The sequence below is a fragment of the Littorina saxatilis genome, unplaced genomic scaffold, assembly GCF_037325665.1.
Source record: "Littorina saxatilis isolate snail1 unplaced genomic scaffold, US_GU_Lsax_2.0 scaffold_1503, whole genome shotgun sequence".
Classification (NCBI taxonomy): Eukaryota; Metazoa; Mollusca; class Gastropoda; order Littorinimorpha; family Littorinidae; genus Littorina; species Littorina saxatilis.
In genome coordinates this window covers 5,440-12,500 of record NW_027125973.1, presented here as the reverse complement: position 1 = coordinate 12,500, position 7,061 = coordinate 5,440, and positions in this window count along the sequence as shown.

Below are 7,061 nucleotides of genomic sequence, written 5' to 3'. Positions count from 1 at the left end.
TGGTCGATGTGAATGCATGATGTATTGTGTAAAAAATTCCATCTCACACGGCATAAATAGATTCCTGCGCCTTGAGTCCGAGTCTGGAGATACGCGCGCGATAGAAGACTTCATATATATAATCACGTGACCCATAAACCCATCGCCTGTAATTAGATCATACTATTACCGCTTCAGTTCTGAGACATCCTGCTTGCTGGCGCGCGCGCAGAGAAAAAAATTCCCTCTTTATCTTCGCTTCTGATGCTCATCCTATTGTTGTTGGCACTCGGGTTTGTTTGTTTGTTTGCTTAACGCCCAGCCGACCACGAAGGGCCATATCAGGGCGGTGCTGCTTTTGACATATAACGTGCGCCACACACAAGACAGAAGTCGCAGCACAGGCTTCATGTCTCACCCAGTCACATTATTCTGACACCTGACCAACCAGTCCTAGCACTAACCCCATAATGCCAGACGCCAGGCGGAGCAGCCACTAGATTGCCAATTTTAAAGTCTTAGGTATGACCCGGCCGGGGTTCGAACCCACGACCTCCCGATCACGGGGCGGACGCCTTACCACGAGGATTGGAACTCGGGTAACAGGGAGCGAAGGGCAGTGCCCCACCTAGTGATCGAGTGCCACAACCCAGACTTTTCCCTTAATATATACATAGGTTTTAAACATCGAACGCAGAAGAAGAAGAATACATAGGTTTTAAACTCCTGCTTCCGGATTATACAAAACACATTAAAACATGTATTAAACAATGGCGACTGGACGTGAGAGGGAACAATAAAGAGACCAAAAAGCAATGTACTCACGTTAAAATGACGAACACGGAACGAATAACAGCGACGTTTCGACCTAAGGGTCTTCTTCAGGCACAAAAACACAAAAATACACACACAAAAAAGAAGAAGAAAGACGATAGAACAAATGAAGAGAAGAATAACTGACAAAACAACTGCACTGCACAAACCAACAAATGACAAAGACACAACACTTCGAATTAACCTAAAATAAATCTCATAACAAAATAATTGTAATCATTTTTTTTTTACAGGAATGTATATGTTTCTGTGTTTGTTTTTGTTTTAATACAAAAAAAACCGTGATCAAATAATCAGAACTCTTTCAAAATATTCTGAATAAAATATATTAAATGCAATAACTTTTGTTTTTTTTTAATTCAAATAAATGTTTTAGTTTAACTGCATTTGAATAGAAACTGAATTCTGATGAAAGCAGTTACTGTAAAGTCATTTGAAGTCACATGATAAAAATCACATGGTTAAGTTGAGCAGACCAAAAAGTGCAGAGCTAAAATATGTGTATGAATCTGTGTGAAAATCCAGTCCGTTTGTCCACAGGGATGCTAGGAAGCAGTCAAATGGGGTCGCTCAATCTGCTCAAATCCAGTCAAATGGGGTCGCACGGGCCGACAAATGGGGACGTCCCCGTTTGTCGGAAGCGTCCCCATTTGACTGCTCTCCAGTGACAATCGTCCCCATTTGTCGGTAAAACCACCTACACACACACACACACACACACACACACACACACACACACACACACATACACACACACACATACACACACACATACACCACGACCCTCGTCTCGATTCCCCCCTCGATGTTAAAACATTTAGTCATAACTTGACTAAATGTAAAAACCCCTCGGAAATACTCATTGATTTTGCAAGTTTTGAGTGGCAACTTCTTAATTCAAACTATAAATCGCACAAAAAAGACGAAATACTTTACTTACCAAAGATTTGTTGATGCGCAGAGTTCTGCTTCAAATGCTCGCGCAAAACGAAGTTGTAGTTGTCTCCCATGGTAAAAAAAAGTCGCCCAACTATGGCTGGCCAGTGAGGGCACATCAAAATATACCGTTTTTCAACTTGAAAATTCTCCATTATGCAGAGGCGTGCATAAGTATAACTTGCTAGAATTGTTAGATCTACATTCACTTTACCATTTCCATTTGATATCATTTCTGTAACCATTATTTTTACCCATTTCCCCCCGTTCCCCAGGTTATATGTGACTAGTCAACCGACGATGCCATTTAATTTGTGCGTGTTTTTATTGCTGCTTACTGCACATGACATACATTACGTGTAAACTCCAGTTATTTAAGTTTAACAGGCAACAGACCTTGCAAATTTCCAGAAGCTGCAATCTGAAGCGACCTATCTCTGATTCTAGCAGACGATCTCTCCAATGTTTAACACACAATCAGCAAACTTTCCTGTCACATAGAACGTCCATTGTATAGTGCGATGTTGAAATAAAGTTACCGGTCTGAAACATTTAGTCGTTTCTTCTGAGACAATCCTTGTTATCTTATCATCTACAGATTTACCGCAGTCTTTACGACGCGAACTCCCCACAGAAGTCAGACTTTCGAACATACAATCTACGTAGGCAAGCATGATACGTCATGACGCCATGTACTTTCTAGCATATTGACGTAATGCTAAACATCCGGTTATCTCGAGTTTTCTCAGTAATACATGTCAGTGGGTTTGTCAATGTTCGGTTATTTCCGTGGCTCCATGCAGAAAGGGAACCGTCGTCTGCAATCAACGACATCACACCGGGGACTGTGTTTCGCCTTATTTCAGCCGGGCTCGTTGTTACTCCGTTTTGAACTGGGCTTGGTGTCACGCAAACGTAAGTGCCTGCACAAAACTACAAACGATGTCTTCTAAAAAAAAACTCATTTCCGGAAACGGATGTGTTTCGCACTAACCTAAGTAATTTGTGTCTCTATTGGTGTTATTTGTATCTGACAAGGTTTATTATGTGACCCGCATCGGCTTGAAATACGTGCGGGTTGTCTCTTTTTGGGCAAAAAAGCTGATCAAACTGAAGAAATGATAAGCAACGGTATCATGTTATGTTTGTTCTGTATCATACGTTTGTTCTATAGTGTCTTGCTGTTATGCTGATGCATTTTCCCGAACCTGCTTCAAGGCGTTGAGGCACGAGAAGTAAAACCAAAACCCATGTCAGGCGAGTTTTGTTCCGCGCTGCACACCCAGTACAAAAGCAAGCCCAGCGCGGAATGCAGACAAAAATGCAGGAGGTCCAGCGCGGAACAAAACGTACACCACTTGCTTGTTTTAATTGCTTCTTATGACATAACGAGGACGCATTGAAGCACGCAATTGATACAGACAATCATAGCTTAACCCAAAATAGTAAAAATAGAGAAATATCCAACGTTAAAGTTTTCCGGCCGGAACAATTTACGTTGAACCTTCATTTTTCACTAAAAAAACCCGCATGCACGCCTTCCATTCGGCTATTGTCAATTAACCAGGAAAGCAAAATACGTTTTTAGCTGTCTACAAAGAAAACAATGATTCCCCTTTCTACTGACATTCATCAATTTGAGCTTAAATCAGTGTGAAAGTCATAGTTTGTGTTTTTATGAAGACACTTTCGTTTGCGTGACACCGAGCCCGGCTGAAAACGGAGTAACAACGAGCCCGGCTGAAATAAGGCGGAACACAGTCCCCGATGTAGACATGGACCATTATGGTACTTGTTGCTGACAAAAACATGATTTTAACACAGAATGTAATGTCAGAATAGCTATATAAACGCTATTGTGTTTTCATCGTAGCAATATATTTCGATATTTAGACTCGAACAAGTTGACAATGCGTCTTCGACTCGTCGGCATTATACCTGTCTCGTCTAAATATCGGGCCCTATTGCTACGCTGAAAACACAATAGCTGTTAATACATTTGTCCAGACTCTGACTGAACTGTCATACTGACCTCATACTGCTGTCACGTGTGCTTTTGTTACTGGGACGTCTAAACTACAGTTTGTTGTACTTCGAAGTTTAATGTTGTCTACGAATAACTGTAACATGTATTAATTAACGAATATGTCTTTCTCAGAACTTGTGTGACTAGTGTTAACTGTCAACAGTGTAATGTTGGTGTTGAAGAGAAGTAGAACGGAGCTCTAAATCATAATTTGCATTTCGTTTCGGAAAATACAAGTATGTTGTTATTGGCCAGTTCAGTCTTTGTTGTTCAAGTTTGGCTGATCGTGTTTTCGTCATTCATTGATCTTTAGAACTAAGAGTCGGAATGCACCAATGTCCATCTTACAACATCTGCAAGCAATTAACTGTCTACATAATCTGTGAAGCCAGCCCCTTTATCCATTTGAAGTAGATCTTGTGTCCGACGGGCGGGTCGGGCCAGTCGGTATGTGTTGTTGAGCAATGTGCCGCCTGCCTGACTCGTCAAACACGAGCCCATCTGTAGCTATGCAAATGATTCTTTATTACACAAATACTAATACTGGAAAAAGGGACAGGCGAGTATTTGTCCCGCTCCAATTGTCCTTCATTTAATTCGGAAAAGGTTAGTGTTGTTATTTGTTTGACGTGTATTTCAAAAAGGTCAAAATTTTAAACTTGATGGATACTCACTGCAGATGTCATCCAAATCGCAAACGTTTGGCATGCACTGACCGCCTCCTTTCTTGCACAGCTGTCCCAGCACGAGCTCTACACACACACATACACACACACACACACACACACACACACACACACACACACATACACACACAAACACAAACACACACACACGCAAACAATGTATAGTATGCTTTTTTCCTTACCTAAAGTAGAATGAAGGCCTGCATTGAGGCTTTATTGTCAAGCAGACGAATGGTTATCCGTTTTCATTTGGTCAAGGTGTGTGTGTGTGTGTGTGTGTGTGTGCTTGTGTGGGTGGGTGTGTGTGAGTGTGTGTGTGTGTTTGTGTGTGTGTGTGTGTGTGTGTGAGAGTGGGTGTGTGTGTGTGTGTGTGTGTGTGAGTGTGTGTGTGTGTGTTTGTGTGGGTGTGTGTGTGTGTGTGTGTTCTCCATTTGTCAGTTTTGATAACAGTCAGCCAGTATATGTATTTGCCTTTCTGCGTCTATTTGCATGTACGTGTGAACGCAAATATGTAGATGTACACACACACACACACACACACACACACACACACACACACCACCACCACTACCACCGCCACCGCAAGAACCACACACACACACATACCCACACAATCTCTCTCTCTCTCTCTCTCTCTCTCTCTCTCTCTCTCTCTCTCTCTCTCACACACACACACACGCTGGAGCAACATAGATATAACACTGTATCTATGAGGCAGGACAGCTTTAAGCATTTGAGACAACCCCTTTAACCTTCGCCGGCACTCGTGGGTCCGTGCGGACCCAGAAGGGTGTTTGATTGCAAATATATTTTAAACGAGTTGGAATTTTTTAATGAGCTTTTAGAAATGCCTCAGCCACCTAACAAGCTATCATCTCCTAAAAGCTCATTAAATTTCAGTGATAATTAATTAATTAATTAATGGTCAAATTTAGACTACACACGGAAGCATTCGTGGGGACGTGCGGACCCATACTTCTCAAAGAAGGAAAAGCGTGTATACCCTTCCGAGGCACTCGTGGGTCCGTGCGGACCCAGAAGGGTGTTTGATTGCAAATATCTCTTAAACGAGTTGGAATTTTTTAATGAGCTTTTAGAAATGCCCCAGACACCTACAAAGCTTTCATCTCCTAAAAGCTCATTAAATTTCAGTGATAATTAATTAATTAATTAATTAATGGTCAAATTTAGACTACACACGGAAGCATTCGTGGGGACGTGCGGACCCATACTTCTCAAAGAAGGAAAAGCGTGTATACCCTTCCGAGGCACTCGTGGGTCCATGCGGACCCATACTTCTCAAAGAAGGACAATTGTGCAAACCCTTCCGTGGCACTCGTGGGGCCATGCAGACCCATAATATTTTACCAAATACCGTGTGTAGTCTAAATTTGACCAATAATTAATTAATTAATTATCACTGAAATTTAATGAGCTTTTAGGAGATGATAGCTTTTTAGGTGTCTGAGGCATTTCTAAAAGCTCATTAAAAAATTCCAACTCGTTTAAGAGATATTTGCATCAAACACCCTTCTGTGTCCGCACGGACCCACGAGTGCCACGGAAGGATATGCATATTTTTCTTTCTGTGAGAAGCATGGGTCTGCACGGCCCCACGAGTGCCACGGAAGGATATGCACATTTTTCCTTCTTTGAGAAGCATGGGTCTGCTTGGCCCCACGAATGCGTCCGTGTGTAGTCGATAACGAGTGCCGGCGAAGGTTAACAACAACTGTTCGATGCGGGCAAACCCCGACACAGTCCTACCTGGATGACACAAACATTACGCCATTAAATGCACGAGTTTGACCTCTATTTTGCAAAACTGGTCCAGGGGCCCTGGCAAGGGCCCACATTTTATCATCTGGTACAGGGAATTATGAAGACCTGGTTAATACCAATGTGCCTATAGTCTACACACGTAAACTCCTGTCAGGTATACTTGATGGGAACATATTTTCTTCTTCTTCAGTTATAAAAAAATGTTTGTAGCTGGCGAGATATTTTTTGAAAAACCAGGGGTGCGTTGCATAGGCAGAGCGCCACAGAACGTTTGCGAACTTTTTCCAGGCAACGCATAGTTTTGTTGTGGCGCTCGTGAACGTTAGCAAGCGCTCGGTACGAGTACCATTGTCTGGGGTCACTGAAGCGTAACAATGGCGACCGCTCGCCGAGAATGGTCTAGGCAACGGGTGTTTGCGGGGAGCATTTTGTAACGTACCTGAGAGGTGGCACGCCAGAAACTATTGCACTGTACTGAGCTTGCCGGTTGACTCTCTCTCTGTCTCTTTCTCTCTATCGCAGTCTTTCTCTCTGTCTTGCTTGCTCTCTCTCTCTCTCTCTCTCTCTCTCTCTCTCTCTCTCTCTCTCTCTCTCTTGGGTGCTCTCTCTCTCTCTCTCTCTGTGTCTCTCTCTCAGTCCCTCTGTGCCTGTCTCCCTGTCTACGTCTCTGTCTTTTTCATTCATTCTTTCTTTCTCCCTTCCCTCTCCCTATGTCTTTCTCTTTCTTTCCATCTCTCTCTAAATCGGTCTGTCTCTCCTTGTGTCCGTATGAAAGTCTCTCTCTCTTATCTTTTTTGCTCTCTTTCTATCTCTCTCCC